The 18,719-nt window shown below is 44.9% G+C and overlaps 1 long non-coding RNA gene across 2 annotated transcripts in view; it reads left to right on the plus strand.

Annotated features, from left to right (window-relative positions):
- LOC141580981 (uncharacterized) overlaps positions 1-11,598 on the plus strand; it is a 120,334-nt gene extending 108,736 nt beyond the window's left edge. The window contains exons 1-3 of one of the 2 annotated variants that reach the window (XR_012513391.1): positions 4,251-5,240; positions 6,188-6,326; positions 11,444-11,598. This is a non-coding gene — a long non-coding RNA (uncharacterized LOC141580981). Of the gene's footprint in view, positions 1-4,250; positions 5,241-6,187; positions 6,327-11,443 lie in introns of those variants that run through there. The other variant, XR_012513392.1, reaches the window with a different exon arrangement.
- Positions 11,599-18,719: the final 7,121 nt, after the last annotated feature.

Consider the following 18,719-nt stretch of genomic DNA (forward strand, 5'->3'; position numbering starts at 1 on the left):
TTTGTATTATTTTCCGAGATACATCGAAGTGTTGTATTTGTATTTATGAAAATAACACAGCTTCGTGGTGTATTTGTATTATTTTCCGAGATACTGCTAAGGGCTGTATTTGTATTTTTGAAAATAACACAGCGTTGTGGTGTATTTGTATTGTTTTCCGAGATACAGCTAAGTCCTGTCTTTTCATTTTTGAAAATAACACAACTTGGGGGTGTATTTGTATTATTTTCTGAGATACAGCTATGGGTTGTATTTGTATTTTTGAAAATTACACAGCTTTGTGGTGTATTTGTATTATTTTCCGAGATACAGCTGTGGGTTCTATTTGTTTTTTTGAAAATAACACAGCTTGGGGGTGTATTTGTATTATTTTCTTAGATACAGCTATTGGTTTTATTTGTATTTTTGAAAATATTACAGCTTGAGGGTGTATTTGTATTATTTTCCAAAATACAGCTATGGGTTTTACTTGCATTTTTGAAAATAACGCAGCTTTTGGGTGTACTTGTGTTATTTTCCAAGATACAGCAATGTGTTGTATTTGTATTTTTGAAAATAACACAGCTTGTGGGTGTATTTGTATTATTTTCCAACTTACAGCTAAGGGTCGTATTTCTATTTTTGAATATAACACTGCTTGAGGTGTATTTGTATTGTTTTCCGAGATACAGCTAAGTGCTGTATTTTTATTTTTGAAAATAACACAACTTGGGGGTGTATTTGTATTATTTTCCGAAATACAGATAAGGGTTGTATTTGTATTTTTGAAAATAACGCAGCTTGGGGCTGTATTTGTATTATTTTCCGAGATAGAGCTAAGGGTTGTATTTGTGTTTTTGAAAATAACACAACTTTGGATTGTATTTGTATTATTTTCCGAGATACAGCTAAGGGTTGTATTTGTATTTTTGAAAATATCATAGCTTGGAGGTGTATTTGAATTATTTTCCGAGATACAGCTAAGGGTTGTATTTGTATTTTTGAAAATAACACAGCTGGGGGGTGTATTTTTATTATTTTCTGAGATACAGCTAAGGATTGTATTTGCATTTTTGAAAATAACACAGCTTGTGTGTATACTTGTATTATTTTCCAAGATTCAGCTAAGGGTTGTATTTGTATTTTTGAAAATAACACATCTTGGGGCGTTATTTGTATTGCTTTCCGAGATACATCTAAGGGTTGTATTTGTATTTTTGAAAATAACGCAGCTTGGGGCTGTATTTGTATTATTTTCCGAGATACAGCTAAGGGTTGTATTTGTATTTTTGAAAATAACACAGCGTGTGGGTGTATTTGTATTGTTTTCCGAGATACAGCTAAGTGCTGTATTTTTATTTTTGAAAATAACACAACTTGGGGGTGTATTTGTATTATTTTCCTAGATACAGCTAAGGGTTGTATTTGTATTTTTTAAAATAACACAGCTTGGGGGTGTATTTGTATTTTTTTCCGAGATACAGCTGAGGGTTTTATTTGTATTTTTGAAAATAACACAGCTTTGGGGTGTATTTGTATTATTTTCCGAGATACAGCTGTGGGTTCTATTTGTTTTTTTGAAAATAACACAGCTTGGGGTGTATTTGTATTATTTTCTGAGATACAGCTAAGGTTTTTATTTGTATTTTTGAAAATATTACAGCTTGAGTGTGTATTTGTATTATTTTCCAAGATACAGCTATGGTTTGTATTTGTATTTTTGAAAATAACACAACTTGGGGGTGTATTTGTATTATTTTCCAACATACACCTAAGGGTTGTATTTGTATTTTTGAAAATAACACAGCTTGGGGGTGTATTTGTATTATTTTCCGAGATACCTCTAAAGGTTGTATTTTTATTTTTGAAAATAACACAGCTTGGGGGTGTATTTGTATTATTTTCCGAGAAACAGCTTAGGGTTGTATTTGTATTTTTGAAACTAATGCAGCTTGGGGGTGTATTTGTATTATTTTCCGAGATACAGCTAAGGGTTGTATTTGTATTTTTGAAAATAACACAGCTTGGGGGTGTTATTGTATTATTTTCCGATATACAGCTCAGGGTTGTATTTATATTTTTGAAAATAACACAGCTTGGGTGTGTATTTGTATTATTTTCCGAGATACAGCTGTGGGTTCTATTTGTTTTTTTGAAAATAACACAGCTTGGGGTGTAGTTGTATTATTTTCTGAGATACAGCTAAGGTTTTTATTTTTATTTTTGAAAATATTACAGCTTGAGTGTGTATTTGTATTATTTTCCAAGATACAGCTATGGTTTGTATTTGTATTTTTGAAAATAACACAACTTGGGGGTGTATTTGTATTATTTTCCAACATACACCTAAGGGTTGTATTTGTATTTTTGAAAATAACACAGCTTGGGGGTGTATTTGTATTATTTTCCGAGATACCTCTAAAGGTTGTATTTTTATTTTTGAAAATAACACAGCTTGGGGGTGTATTTGTATTATTTTCCGAGAAACAGCTTAGGGTTGTATTTGTATTTTTGAAACTAATGCAGCTTGGGGGTGTATTTGTATTATTTTCCGAGATACAGCTAAGGGTTGTATTTGTATTTTTGAAAATAACACAGCTTGGGGGTGTTATTGTATTATTTTCCGATATACAGCTCAGGGTTGTATTTATATTTTTGAAAATAACACAGCTTGGGGGTGTATTTGTATTATTTTTCGAGATACAGCTAAGGTTTGTGTTTGTATTTTTGGAAATAACACAGCTTCGGGGTGTATTTGTATTATTTTCCGAGATACAGCTAAGTGTTGTATTTGTATTTTTGAAAATAACACAGCTTGGGTGTGTATTTGTATTATTTTCCGAGGTACAGCTAAGGGTTTTATTTGTATTTTTGAAAATAACAGAGCTTAGGGGTGTATTTGTATTATTTTCCGAGATACAGCTAAGGGTTTTATTTGTATTTTTGAAAATAACACAGCTTGGGGGTGTATTTGTATTATGTTTCAAGATACATCTAAGGGTTGTTTTTTTATTTTTGAAAATAACGCAGTTTGTGGGTGTATTTGTATTATTTTCCGAGATACATCTAAGGCTTGTATTTGTATTTTTGAAAATAACGCAGCTTGGGGGTGTATTTGTATTATTTTCCTAGATACAGCCAAGGGTTGTATTTGTAGTTTTGAAAATAACGCAGCTTGCGGTTGTATTTGTATTATTTTCCGAGTTACATATAAGGGTTGTATTTGTATTTTTGAAAATAACACAGCTTGGAAGCGTAACTGTTGTCCTTACTAAAAGAAAAATTTGTTGCCTGTGAAAGAAAAAGAAAGAATTAAATATTTTTTCCTTGAGACAGGGTCTTGTTCTGTCACCCAGGCTGGAGTGAAGTGGTGTGATCTCAGCTCACTGCAGCCTCATCCTCCCTTAATCAAGCAATCCTCCAACCTCAGCCTCCTGAGTAGCTTGGGAACACAGGTACATGCTACCATACCTGGCTTTTTTTTTTTTTTTTTTTTTTTTTTTTTTTTTCCCCGAGATGGATTCTTGCTCTTTCCTCCAGTCTGGAGTGCAGTGGTGCAATCTCAGCTCACTGCAACCTCCACCTCTGGGTTCAAGCAGTTCTCCTGCCTCAGCCTCCTGAGTAGCTAGGATTGCAGGCGTGCACCCCCACAGCCAGCTTATTTTTATATTTTTAGTAGAGATGGGGTTTCACCATGTTGGCTATGCTGCTCTCAAACTCCTGACCTCTTGATCTGGCAACCTCAGCCTCCCAAAGTGCTAGGATTACAGGTGTGAGCCACCACTCCCGGCTGTATTGTTTTTAGTACAGGTGGGGTTTCATCCTGTTGGCCTGGCTGGTATTGAACTCCTGACCTGAAGTTATCCTCTCACTCATGCTCCCAAAGTACAGGGATTACAGACATGAGCCACGGCATCTGGCCTGAGACAACAAATTTGTCTTATTCTAAGCCACTTAGTTTGTGGCACTTTGTTACAGCATCCCCAGCAATGTTATATCCAACGAATAATCCATTTCATTGTTGTTGTTGTTGTTGTTGTTGTTGTTGTTGTTGTTGTTTTTGAGACTGAGTTTCGCTCTTGTTACCCAGGCTGGAGTGCAATGGCACGATCTCGGCTCACCGCAACGTCCGCCTCCTGGGTTCAGGCAATTGTCCTGCCTCAGCCTCCTGAGTAGCTGGGATTACAGGCACGCACCACCATGCCCAGCTAATTTTTTGTATTTTTAGTAGAGACGGGATTTCACCATGTTGACCAGGATGGTCTCGATCTCTTGACCTCATGATCCACCCGCCTCGGCCTCCCAAAGTGCTGGGATTACAGGCTTGAGCCACCGTGTCCGGCCGTTGTTGTTTTTAAGGAAAAAAAAAGGAAAGAAAGAAAGAAAAAAGAATAATTAAAAAGAATGAAGGAGAGGAAGAAAGAGGAAGAGGGAGAGAGAACGGGAGTGTTGCTTTATTGCCCAGGCTAGAATGCAGTCTGAAAACGGGTATTGAAAACGTCTTTTATGCCAGTAGTTTTGCTTAATAATGGAGACAGGAAAAAAATGAGGAAAGAAAGTAACAAACAAGCAGCCAACCTATAATTCATTTAAACCTGTAAGTAGGTATGATGTGGTACTGATAAGAGTGTATATTTTGTGTATTTAAAATGGAGAGTTCTGTAAATGTTTATTAAGTTTACTTGTTCCGGATGTGAGTTCAAGTCCTGGATATCCTTGTTAATTTTCTGTCTCGTTGATCTGTCTAATATTGATGTTGAAGTCTCCCCCTATTATTGTGTGGGAGTCTGTCTCTTTATAAGTCTTACGTAATCTGGGTGTTCCTGTATTGGGTGCGTATATATTTAGGATCGTTAGCTCTTCTCGTTGCATTGATCCTTTGACCATTATGTAATGTCCTTCTTTGCCTCTTTTGATCTTTGTTGCTTTAAAGTTTATTGTATCAGAGGCGAGAATTGCAACTCCTGCTTTTTATTAATTAACTTATTTTTGCTCTCAAGTTGGTTGGTAAATCTTTCTCCATCCATTTATGTTGAGTCTTTGTGTATCCCTGCATGTGAGATGGGTCTGGATGCAGCGTACCGATGGGTTTTGCATTTCATTGTTAAAGGACACAGAAGCTCATGCTCTCTGTCATTCACGAATGTGTAATTAGGTTTTGGCCAGGAGCAGAGGCTCATACCTGTAATCCCAGGACTTTGGAAGGCTGAGATGGGAGGATCACTTGAAGCTCAGAGTTTGAGGCCAGCCTGGCCAACATGGTGAGACCCCATCTCCACACACACACACACACACACACACAAATATTAGTTGGGCATGGTAGCATTCACCTGTAATCCCAGCTACTCAGGAGGCTAAGGTGGGAGGAATGCTTGATCCTGGGAGTAAGAGGCTGCAGTGGGCTATGATTATACCACTGCACTGTAGCCTGAACAACACAGGAAGTCCCTATCTATCTCTTAAAAAAAAAAGGAAAAAAAAAAAGGGCTGGAGTTTGAGTTTGTGTTTTTGTTGTTGTTACTGTTGTTGTTGTTGTTGTTGTTGTCGTCTTTTTTTTTAGACGGAGTTTCGCTCTTGTTACCCAGGCTGTAGTGCAATGGCACGATCTCGGCTCACCGCAACGTCCGCCTCCTGGGTTCAGGCAATTGTCCTGCCTCAGCCTCCTGAGTAGCTGGGATTACAGGCATGTGCCACCATGCCCAGCTATTTTTTTTATATTTTTTAGTAGAGACGGGGTTTCACCATGTTGACCAGGATGGTCTCAATCTCTTGACCTCATGATCCACCCGCCTTGGCTTCCCAAAGTGCTGGGGTTACAGGCGTGAGCCACCAGGCCCAGCCTCATTACTGTTATTTTTTGAGATGGAGTGTCATGCTCTGCCTGGGCTGGAGTGCGGTGGTTCAATCTCAGCTCACTGCAACTCCACCTCCTGTGTTCAAGTGATTCTCCCACCTCAGCCTCCCAAGTAGCTGGGATTACAGGTGTGCACACCCACACCTGGCTCATTTTTATATTTTCAGTAGAGATGGGATTTCACCATGTTGGCCAGGCTGGTCTCAAACTCCTGACCTCAGGAGATCCACCGGCCTCGGCCTCCCAAAGTGATGGGATTACAGGTGTGGGTCACTGCGTTCGGTCGATTTAGTGTTTTGGCTGGGTTGGGTCTGGCAGGTGTGTGGTTAATAAACCAGGTCTAAATATTTCCAGGCTACTGGTGGGTCAGGCACGCACTGACAGCAATGTTGTGGATGGTGATACTGGCTTTGAACATGGAAGAAAACAAGGTCTGGTCTCCTTTTTTCACCCAGACGGTGTCGACGAGCTGACCTAGGAGATAACAGGACAGGTACATGAGACCCCGTGTACATCCTGGGAAAGGCGGTGGCAACTGCTTGGGACCCCAGCCCACCTGGCTAGTGGCTCTTCCATGTTCCTTACAGCTTTTGAGAGGTTTGCTATTCAAAGGAGGATGAATCAAGGAAAGTACAAGGCTGGGGCACAATTTTGTTAAACATGACAAGGAATATGCCTTGGTTCAAGAAAACCCATGGCTCAGCACGGTGGTTTACACCTGTAATCTCAGCACTTTAGAAGGTGGAGGTGAGAAGATCACCAGAGGTCAGGAGTTCGAGGCCATCACGGCCAACATAGAAACCCCATCTCTACTAAAAATACAGAAATTAGCCAGGTGTGGTGGCACATGCCTGTAGTCCCAGCTACTCAAGAGGCTGAGGCCTGAGAATCCCGGGAGGTGGAGGTTGCAGTGAGCCGAGACCACACCATTGTACTCCAGCCTGAGTGACAGAGTGAGACTCCATCTAAAAAATAAAATGAGAAAATCCGATCCTTCTGCCACACATGGGGGTGCATGCCTGTAATCCTAGCACTTTGGGAGGCTGAGGTGGGCACATCACTTGAGGTCAGGAGTTCAAGATCAGCCTGGCTAACATGGCAAAACCTTGGCTCTACTAAAAATACAAAAATGAACCGGGTATGGTTGCATGTGCCTGCAATCCCAGCTAATTGGGAGACCGAGGCAGGAGAATCACTTGAACCCCGAAGATGGAGCTAGCAGTGAGCTTAGATCACGACACTGCACTTAAGCCTGGGCCAGAGAAGACTCCATCTCAAAAGAAAAAAGAAAAGGCAATGCAACCCCTACTAGTCTTCTCTATAAGCAGGCTCAGAGTGATGGCCGTGGAGTTTTTGGTCAGCCAGGGGCTTGAACACAATGGAATGTCTTTTTTTTTTTTTTTTTTTTTTTTTTTGAGACAGAGTTTTCACTCTTGTTTACCCAGGCTGGAGTGCAATGGCGCGATCTCGGCTCACCGCAACCTCTGCCTCCTGGGTTCAGGCAATTCTCCTGCCTCAGCCTCCTGAGTAGCTGGGATTACAGGCATGTGCCACCATGCCCAGCTAATTTTTTGTATTTTTTAGTAGAGACGGGGTTTCACCATGCTGACCAGAATGGTCTCGATCTCTTGACCTCGTGATCCACCCGCCTCAGCCTCCCAAAGTGCTGGGATTACAGGCTTGAGCCACTGCGCCCGGCTTGGAATGTCTTCTAATACAGGTAACTACTATAAGCAATAAAACGGGTTGGGTTTGGCAGCTCTCATCTGTAATCCCAGCACTTTGGGAGGCTGAGGCTGGAGGATCATTTGAGTCCAGCTGTTTGAGATCAGCCCAGGCAGGAGGGTGAAAGCCCATCTCTACAAAAAATAAGTTAGTCTTACATGGTGGTGCACCTGTGGTCCCAGCTACTGGGAGGCTGAAGCAGGAGGACTGCTTGAGCCTGAGAGGTGGAGGCTGCAGTCAGCCACAATTGCACCTGGATGCAGTGAGCCTGGATGACAGACTGAGACCCTGTCTTCAAAAAAGAAAAAAAAAAATATTCATTTGTAAGGATAATACAGACTGAGTACAGTGGCTCACCGCTGTAATATCCAGACTTCCGGACTTTGGGAAGCTAAGGCAGGGGGACTGCTTGAAGCCAGGTGTTTGAGACCAGCGTGCATAACATAGAGGGACCCAGTCTCTAAAAAAAAAACACAAAAAAATTAGCCAGGCATGTTGGCATGTTCTTGTAGCCAGCTACTCACGAGGCTGAAGGGGGAGGATCGTTTGAATCCAGGGAAGGTGGAGGCTGTAGTGAGCCGTTATGTCACTTCTGCACTCCAGCCTGGGTACAGTAGTACAGTCAGAACTCAGCACAGCCTGCACCTCCACAGAGCGAAACCCTCTCTCAAAAAAAAAAAAAAAAAAGCTGGGGCTCATGCCTGTAATCCCATCACTTTGGGAGGCTGTGGTGGGCAGATCATGAGGTCAGGAGATCGAGACCATCCTCCCCAACATGGTGAAACTCCATCTCTACTAATAATACAAAAAAAAAAAAAAAGGTGGGCATGGTGGTACACACCTGTAGTCCTAGCTACTTGGGAGGCTGAGGCAGGAGAACTACTTGAACCCAGGAGGCAGAGATTGCAGTGAGCCAAGACTGAACCACTGCACTATAGTCTGGGATTACAGGTGTGTGCCACCAGGCCTGGCTAATCTTTGTATTTTAGTAGAGATGGGGTTTCACCATGTTAGCCAGGCTGGTCTCCAACTCCTGATCTCAGGTGATCCTCCCACTTCAGCCTCCCAAAGTGCTGGGATTGCAGGTGTGAGCCACTGTGCCCGGTCTGATTTTTTTCAAGTATTTAAAAATATAAAACCAATAAACATTCTTGGGCAGCTCATGAGCTGTATAAAAACAGATGGTGAGCCGGGCGCAGTGGCTCAAACCTGTAATCCCAGCACTTTGGGAGGCTGAGGCGGGTGGATCACGAGGTTGAGAGATCGAGACCATCCTGGTCAACATGGTGAAACCCTGTCTCTACTAAAAATACAAAAAATTAGCTGGGCATGGTGGCACATGCCTGTAATCCCAGCTACTGAGGAGGCTGAGGCAGGAGAATTGCCTGAACCCAGGAGGCGGAGGTTGCGGTGAGCCGAGACAGAGCCATTGCACTCCAGCCTGGGTAACAAGAGCGAAACTCCGTCTCAAAAAAAAAAAAAAAAAAAAAAAAAAAATGGTGGGATCTCTATGTCTCCTGTGTAGATACTATATGCCATGGTTTCCAGAGCCCTGGCTAGATGTTTGTTTGTTTGAGACAGAGTCTCCCTCTGTTGGCCAGGCTGATGCAATGGTGTGATCTCAGCTCACTGCAACCTCCACCTCCAGCGTTCAAGCAATTCATGTGCCTCAGCCTCCCTAGTAGCTGGGATTACAGGCACTACCACACCCAGATAATTTTTTTGTATTTTTAGTAGAGATGTGGTTTCAGTACGTTGGGCAGGTGCTCTCAAGCTCCTGGCCTCAGGTGATCATCCTACCTCGGCTTCCCAAAGTACTGGGATCACAGGTATAGGTGATTCTGGCTAAGTACATTTAAATACTAAGTACATTTAAGTACTAAGCCCTGGCTAGGTACCATTAAGGTATAATGGCATATGGAGGCTGAGGTGGGAGGATCACTGGATGCCAGGAGATCAAGGCTAGTCTGAGAAACATACCAACCAGAGAGATCCTATCTTTACAAAAAAAAATTTTATATTAACTGGGCATGTTGGTTATAGTGTGCACCTATAGTACTAACTACTTGGGAGGCTGAGGCAGGAGGATCCCTTGAGCCCAGCAGTTCAAGGTTTCAGTGAACTGTGATCAAGCCACTGAATTCCAGCTCTGAGACAGAGCAAGACACTCTTTCTAAAAATAGTAAAAAATGTTTTATTTTCTTGAGACAGAGTCTGGCTACATCACCCAGGCTGGAGTGCAGTGGTACAATCTCAGTTCACTGCAACCTCTGCCTCTTGGTTTCAAACAGTTCTCCAGTCTCGGCCCCCTGAGGAGCTGGGATTATAGGCGTGTGCCACTGGGTTTGGCTCATTTTTGTATTTTTAGTAGACACCAGGTTTCACCACGTCAGCCAGGCTGGCCTCCAACTCCTGACCTCTAATGATACACCCATCTTGGCCTCTCAAAGTGCTGAGATTACAGGTGTGAGCCACTGCGCCTGACCTTGTGAAAATGTTAGTGGCATTTTGATTATAATTGAATACTTTTTAAAAAATGAAATGCGCATACATATGATTGTTTTTGGCAGGACTAGGGGCCAGGACTTTTTTCTAATTCCTTCACCTTGTATTCTAGGGCCTTGCAAACATTAGGTGCTTAGCAAATGCAATAGAAGGCACTCAGACAGTGCTTGATGTGTAGTGCATACGTGGCTTCATTAGGAAGAAAGAGACAGACAGGAAGAACAAGGGAAAATTCAGGGCAATTGATCAGGTCGACACCATCATTGCTAAAATCAGAGGAGACCAGGCTGTGTGTGGTGGCTCATGCCTGAAATTTCAGCACTTTAGGAGTCTGAGGCAGGTGGATCACTTGATGTCAGGAGTTCAAGACCAGCCTGGACAACATGGCAAAACCTCATCTCTACTGAAAATACAAAAATTAGCCAGGCATGGTGTGGCAGGCCCCTGTAATCCCAGCTACTAAGGAGGCTGAGGCAGGAGAATCAGTTGAACCCGGGAGGTGTAAGTTGCAGTTAGGTGAGATTACACCACTGCACTCCAGCCTGAGGGACATTGCAAGACTCCACCTCAAAAAAAAAAAAAAAAAAAAAAAAAATCAGAGAAGACCAAGATACCTGCAGATAATGTACTGTGTCACTTTCCCTGTGCATTTTTCCTGCCTCTTGGTAGACAGCTCCTAACATCACCATGAGATCCTGGTGAAGGAGGTGTGGATACTGGGGTTGCTACAGTTTATTGAACCATTTTTTCTCCCAGAGATGCTAATCTTCTGTCAGATTCCTTTGAGTGTTTTTCCGATCCCTGCTGTGGGCAGTTTACCCTCAGGGCACTTCTCCATGGAGCCACCAGCTGGCTCCATTGCTGCATAAGTGAAACTGACTCAAGATTAGAAAGTAGTGTTCCATTGTCTTTGAGCTGGGTGGGGTGGGTCAAACCTGTAATCCCAGTACTTAGGGAGGCTGAAACGGGTAGTTCACTTGAGGCCAGTAGTTCGAGACCAGCCTGGCAACATGGTGAAACCCTATATGGTGAAACCCTAATTTTTATACTAAAAATTTAAAAATTAGCCAGGCATAATGATTCACGCCTATAATCCCAGCTACTCGGGAGGCTGAGACAGCATTGGTTGGGAAGCAGAGGTTGCAGTGAGCCAAGATCGTGACACTGCCCTTTAGCCTGGGTAACAAAGCGAGACTCCAGTTTTTTTTAAAAAAACAGTATTCCTAAGGACTGAGAGGGGAAACTGAGGCATGCAGACTGGAGTTGGGGTGGGGCTTGGGCTTGGCAAGAGAATGGGTTCAAGTAACATGTGAAGGACTCTCAGAAAGTCACAGCAACTTCAAAATCATTTATTCTACCTCCCACTTCCACATTTTCCAGATATAGAAACCAAAGCTGAGAGCGGGAGATAACTATCCCAAAAGCACCACGTCGGTGGGGAGCCGGGTTGCCAGAGAAAACACAGGACATCCAGTGAAGTGTGAGTTTTGGACTCTTCGTGTATGTCTCAAATAATGCACGAGACTTAAACTAAAACCTTATTTACTCTTTGTCTTCGAAGGTAACTGTGCATCTGCATGATGCTTTGCTAAGTCTGACAACCCTCATGAGGGTAAAATGAAGATTAGGGAAATAATTAAATGTAATAAGCAAACATGCAAAATAAAGACAACTCTGTTCCCATTGTGCAGACAAGAGAATTGCACATTAGGGAGGTGGCTTGCCCCATTGCCACACTCACAAGCGTCAGAGTCAGGATTTGAACCTGGTCCTGATTCCAGAGGTCCCAAATTCACTGTTGTGGCCAGGAACATCTCATAGTCCGCCATGTGCGTGCATGTTCTGTCTTGAATATAATCCTCTCCCCATCGTGTAAGTGGACCATTCCCCTCCCTGACATTGAAGAACCCCATATTCAGCAGGTGCCTCCTGACCCAGCAGACCCCCATGAGCCCAGATCCCTGAGACCTGGTGGCTGCCATTATGACATTCCCCGACTGCATCTTAGGACCCAAGTCTGACCCCCTGCAGGATCTGCAGCTGTGTTACAGGAAAGGGGACCCGATCCAGACCCCAAGGGAGGGTTCTTGAATCTCGTGCAAGAAACAACTCGGGGTGAGTACATAAAGTGAAAACACATTTTTTTTTTGTTTGGTTGGTGTTTTTTTTGTTTGTTTGTTTTTCAGATGGAGTCTCACTCTGTTGCCCAGGCTAGATAGAGGGCAGTGGTGTGATCTTGGCTCACTACAACCTACTCCTCTGGGGTTCAAGTGATTTTTCTGCTTCAGTCTCCTAAGTAGTTGGGATCACAGGTACTTGCCACCACACCTGGCTAATTTTTATATTTTTAGTAGAGATGGGGTTTCACCATGTTGGCCAGGCTGCTCTCAAACTCTTGACGTCAGGTGATCCGCCTCCCTCAGCCTCCCAAAGTGCTGGGGTTACAGGTGTGAGCCACAGAGCAAGTTTATGCTTTCCTAGACAAGCAAGTTTTTTAGGAAAGTAAAGATAGAATGGTTACTCCATAGAGCAGCCCAGAGGGCACTGGTGCCCATCTTTAGGGTTATTTCTTCATGACATGCTGAATAGGGGGGGTAGATTATTCATGACTCCCCTTTTTTAGATCATACAGGGCAACTTTCTGTTGTTGCCATGGCATTTATAAACTGTCAAGGCACTGGTGGCAATGTGGCAGTGAGGACGACCAGAGGTCACTCTCCTGGCCATCATGGTTTTGATGGGTTTTGGATTGGCTTCTTTACTGCAGCCTGTTTTATCGACAAGGTCTCTGTGACCTGTATCTTGTGCTGACCTCCTATGTCATCCTGTGACTTAGAATGCCTTCACTGCCTGGGAACGCAGCCCAGTAGGTCTCAGCCTCCTTTTACCCATCTCCTATTCAAGATGCAGTTGCTGTGGTTCACACACCTCTGGCAGCTGGGCTCCTTGGGATCTCCTGACATTCTGTGCCTTCTGTGCCCTCCTCCCTCACTGCCATCGCTGTCTTCCTGAGCCTCCTCCTTCTGAATTTCTTCATCACCAAGAAGAGGAATCGCTGTTAGGTTTGGCTTTTGGGAAAGGGATGAACCAGGCAGGCAGTAGGGAGGGAGACACAGGCCCTGGCATGGGCGATGGGGAGGGGAGAGCTGAGTGGGAGCCGGTGGGTCTGTCTTTGTTCTTGTCTCTGTGAGTTGCCCATTGTGCAGATCTGCCCCGCTCCTTCCCCATCGCAATGGATGGGGACTCCTCTCTCTAGTGTTCAGGCCCCGGGCCCTGGGTCAGATCAATGTCTTTTTTCTCCTGCACTCCGTTAGTCAGAAGATTTGCTTGGCATCACCTTGAAAATGCATCCAGAAGCAAGGCCCTGGCTCACTCCCTACTTCTGTCCCAGCCTCTCTGCCCTTCCAGCCACAGGAGACCTGTGTGAGCTGAATCCATTGCACCCTCCTCTGCTCAGACCCACAGCGGCCCCATTTTTCTCGATCTGAGCCAAAGGCCCCAGAGTGGCCCACCAGGCTCACCCTGGGCTGCCTCATTGCCTCCAGCCTCACCTTCCACCAGTCTCCCTCCGTTTTCCACCTACCATTCTTCCCCATCCTCACACCTGCCTGATGTTCACAGATCCCTCCAGGCATCTGCTTTAGCTGTTCCCTCCACCTGGACCACCCTCCTTCCAGAAGACCATTGTCCCCTCCAGCAACCCCTGCAGTCAGGGCTGCCTCCCTCACCACCATCCAGCAAGGACATGGCCCGCCCATCCCTCTCCTCCCAGCAGCTCCCTTCCTTGGCCTGTCCTGGGTTTGTTTTTGCTTTTCCCCAGCACTTCGCCCTTCCTAAAGGGCCCTGCAGGAGGCTCCTGGCAGGGGCCAATGGCCTCGCTCTCCTTAGACTGGAAGCTCCACAGCAGCACGGGCCACTCCCTGTGGCAGACTCAGTATCTAGTTAGTGCTCCGCATGTAGAAGGTGCTGGATCAGTGTTTGAGAACTACAGAAGATAGGAGGGTGGAGAGAAGGGAGGGAGAGATGAAGGGAAGAAAGGAGGGAGGGGAGAAAGGAGAGGAGGGGAGGAGTGAAGAGGAGGGAGGCAAGGACACATAGGAAAGGGGAGGACAGATGGAGGGAAGGAAAGAGTTGAAGGAGGAAGAGAAAGAATGAGGGAGAGAAGGAAGAGGGGGGAGGGAGGAAAGGAAAAAGGGAAGAAAGAAAGGGCGGGAGAGCAGAAGAAAGGAGTAGGGAAGAAAGGAAAGAAAGGCGGGAGAGAGGGAGGGAGGCAAGGGGCATGAAGGGAAGGAGTTTATTTCCTCTCTATGCCCAGCTGTCCCAATGTCCATCTGTCACTTGGACTGTTTCTCCAGCCTCCTGCGTGGCCTCCTTCAGGCATGGTGGCTCACACCTGTAATCCCAGCACTTTGGGAGGTGGAGGCAGGCGGATCACCTGAGATCAGGAGTTCAAAAGCAGCCTGGCCAACATGGCAAAATGCTATTTCTATTAAAAACTACAAAGATTATCTAAGCATGGTGGCAGGCACCTATCATCTCAGCTACTCCAGAATCTCAGGCAGGAGAACCGCTTGAACACAGGAGGCGGAGGTTGCAGTGAGCTGAGATTGCATCACTACACTCCAGCCTGGTAAGAGCAAGACTCCATCTCAAAAAATAAAAATCCTTCTCCAGGCAGCTGCCTTCTGATGTTGCCCCCTTCACCCAGTGAAGCACGGGAGACCCCAAATTCCTGCCTGACCCGAAAGTGCCAAGTGACCCTGCCCACGCACTCCTCTGGCCGCACTGTGTCCTCTGAGTCATGCTGTTCCCTGTCTCAAAGCCTCCCCTCCCTCTTCCCAGGCCCATCCTCTGCCTTCCTGGTGTCCACCTCCTGGTCATTTTATGTGTAGCTCAGGCTGTAATCCCAGCACTTTAGGAGGCCTCGGGCAGAGGATCACTTGAGCTCAAGAGCTTGAGGCCAGCCAGAGCAACATAGTGAGATCCCCCCCCACAACCCCACCAAAAATGTGAAAGGAAGAAAAAAAGATGTAGCTCAGGCATTACTCACCTCCAGGTAGCCTTTCTGATAGTGCCATCCACAGGTGGGCTCAGGGGCAGCCTCTGTTCTCTGGGCATCAGAAGCTGCCTCCCTGGGGAAACGCTCCTGGGTCAGCTCCTGCAGGAGTCCAGATACAGGATAACGGTGGATGGATCAGGACTGAGGGTCAGAGATGCGGAGAGGCAGGCAGCTTTGGGACACACTTGGTGAGATCAGTGGGATTTGCTGCAGGGTGACTGTCAGGGTGCAGGGGATAATTCTGGATCAGCCGTGTCTTCATCTCTCTCTCCCCTCCAATCCCAGGAGAGCAAATGAGGCAGACGGACTTGAGGGCCCGGCTCACCAGCTCCATCCTCAGGAACTTGAGGACTATCAAGTTCCATGGCTGGTGAGGTCTGCTGTTCTGAAAGTTCCAGGCTTTTACCAATGTGGGGAGGAGGGTTCAGGTGCAGGTGGGCTGCAGAGGTAGAATCCAGGGTCTGAGTGGCCATATTGGCCAAGCTGGTCTTGAACTCCGAATGTTAAATGATTTGTCCGTCTCAGCCTAGCAAAGTGCTGGGATTACAGGTGTGTGTCACCATGAACTGGCTAATTTTGGTATTTTCAGTAGAGAGGTGGTTTTGCTATGTCGTCTTTGCTGGTCTTGAACTCCTGGAGTCACATGATGCACCTGCATCAGCTTCCCCTTGTGCTGGGATTACAGGCATGAACCGCCATGGCCATGCTTTCTTTTTTGAGACAGGATCTTATGCTGGCACCCAAGCTGGAGTGCAGGGCTGTGATCCTGGCTTACTGTGACCTCCACATTGTGGGCTCAAGCAGTCCCCTCGTTTTGGCCTCCCAAATAGCTAGGACTGAAGGTGTGTGCCACCATGAACTGGCTAATTTTTGTATTTCCAGTAGAGACGTGGTTTTGCTTTGTCATCCTTGCTGGTCTTGAACTCCTGGAGTCACGCGATGCACCTGCCTCAGCTTCCCCTTGTGCTGGGATTACAGGCATCGACTGACGTGCCCAGCTAGTTTTTTTTTTTTTCTTTTTGAGGAATTACCGAACTATGTGAAACACAGGATGCACCGTTTTTGTTCCCTGGACAGTATTTAAAGATTGTGGTTTCTCTCTCACCTTGCCAACACTTGTTAATTAACATTTGTTGGATTATATCCTTTCTAGTGTGTGTGAGGGAGTATGTCATAGTTTCAGTTTAGATGGCCATAGTCATGATAATGAGCATCTTTTTATGTGCTTGTTTTCCATTAACATGTATTTTTGGCAAAGCGTGTGTATGTCATTGTGTATGACATTGAGTATGTCATAGAGTTAAGATGGCCCTAATGATAATGATATTATCCATCTCTTATGTGCCTGTTTTACATTTCAGTGTTTTATTGGCGGAGTGTGGGTTCAGCTGTTTCTCCATTTAGTAATTTGGTTGTTTTTGTTGTTGATTTATACAAATAACACATCGTGGCTAACAGACTGCTAGACATGTAATGCACAAATATTTTCTTCCTTTCTGTGGGTTGTGTTCCACCTATCTTTTTTTTTTTTTTTTTTTTTTTTTCATGAGATGGACAGAGTCTAACTCTGATTCCCTGGCTGGAGTGCAGTAGTGTGATCTCGGCTCACGGCAACCTCTACCTCCTGGTTTCAGATGATTCTCCTGCCTCAGCCTGCCAAGTAGCTGACATTACATACTCCCAGTACCATGCCCAGCCAATTTTCTGTATTTATTTATTGATTTTTGAGATGGTGTATTACTGTTGCTGTGTCACCCAGGCAGGAGTGCATTAGTGCAATATCGGCTCACTGCAACTTCCACCTCCAGGGTTCATGCGATTCTTCTCCCTGAGCCTTCTGACTAGCTGGGATTACAGACCTGTGCCACCACGCCTGGCAAATTTTTTGTATTTTTTATAGAGATGTTGTTTCTCCACAATGGTCAGGCTGGTCTCAAACTCTCAACCTCAGTTGATTTGCTTGCCTCAACTCCCCATAGTGCTGGGATTACAGGCGTGAGCCACTGCACCTGCCACTCCTAGGTATTTTGGTTTTCTTTCTTTTTTATTTTGAGATAGGTCTTGCTCTGTTGGCCGGGCTGGAGTGCAGTGGCCTGACAACTACTCACTGGAACCTCTGCCTCCTGGGTTCAAGCAATTCTTGTGCCTCAGCCTCCCAAGTAGCTGAGATTACAGGTACCGGGGTTTCACCATGTTGGGCAAGCTGGTCTCGAACTCCTGACCTAAAGCGATCTTTCTGCTTCGGCCTCCCAAAATGCTGGGATTACAGGCATGAGCTGCCATGCCCGGCCTTTCTTTTTTGAGACAGGGTCTTGTGCTGTCTCCCAGGCTGGAGTGCAGTGGTGTAATCTCGGCTTACTGCAACCTCCACATTCTGGGCTCAAGCAATCCTGTGTCAGCCTCTCAAGTAGCTGTGACTACAGGTGTGTGCCACCATGCCTGGCTAATTTTTGTATTTTTAGTTGAGACGGGGTTTTGCTAAGTCATCCTGGGTGATCTTGAACTGCTGGACTCAACGTGATTTACCTGTCTCGGCCTCCCAATGTGCTGTGGTTGCAGGCATCAGCTATTGTGCCCAGACTATTTTTCACTTGTGAGTAAATACGAAACTATGTTAAAAATAGGCTGCACCATTTTATATTCACATATGGTATTTAAGGATGGTGATTTCTCTCTGACCTTGCTAACACTTGTTATTTTCTATTTATTTGGATTATAACCTTTTGAGTGTGTGTTAAAGGAGTTTATCATTGTGGTTTCCATGTAGATTGCCATAATGAGAGTTATATTGATCATCCTGTTATGTGCTTGTTTTCCATTTGCATGTCATATTGTTGAAGTGTGTGTTCAGCTGTTTTTAGATTTTGTAATTTGGTTGCTTTTGTTGTTGAGTCAGACAAATTATACACTGTGGTTAACAGACTGTTGTTAGATATATAATGCACTATGTGCTGTCTTTTCACTTTCTTTTTTTAATTTGAGATGGAGTCTTGCACTTTTGCCCAGGCTAAAGTGCAGTGGTGCGATCTCGGCTCACTGCAACCTCCCACTCTTGGGTTCACATGACTCTTGTGTCTCACCTTTCGAGTAGCTGAGATTACAGGCTCCTGTTAACATGCCCAGCTAAGTTTTTGTATTTTTTTTTCTTTTGGAGATGGAGTCTCGCTCTGACACCCAGGCCTGGAGTGTAGTAGCACAATCGGCTTACTGCAACTTCCACCTCCCAAGTTCAAGTGATTCCTCAGGTGAGCACCACCACACCCAGTTAATTTTTGTATTTTCAGTAGAGACGAGGTTTCTCTATGTTGGTAAGGCTGGTCTCAAACTCCCAACCTGAGGTACATGCTCGTCTCAGTCTGCCAAAGTGCTGGATTATAGGCGTGAGCCACTACACTCCTCCAGTCCCAGGCATTATGGTTTTCTTTTTCTTTCTTTCTTTTCTTTTTTTTTTTTTTTTTGGTGCGATCTTGCCTCTGTTGGCCAGGCTGGAGTGCAGTGGCCTGATATCAGCTCACTGGAACCTCAGTCTCTTGGGTTCAAGCAATTCTCCTGCCTCAGCCTCCAAAGTAGCTGGGATTACAGGTGCATACCACCACA

Source organism: Saimiri boliviensis, chromosome 13 (genome assembly GCF_048565385.1).
Source record: "Saimiri boliviensis isolate mSaiBol1 chromosome 13, mSaiBol1.pri, whole genome shotgun sequence".
In the NCBI taxonomy this organism is placed as follows: domain Eukaryota; kingdom Metazoa; phylum Chordata; class Mammalia; order Primates; family Cebidae; genus Saimiri; species Saimiri boliviensis.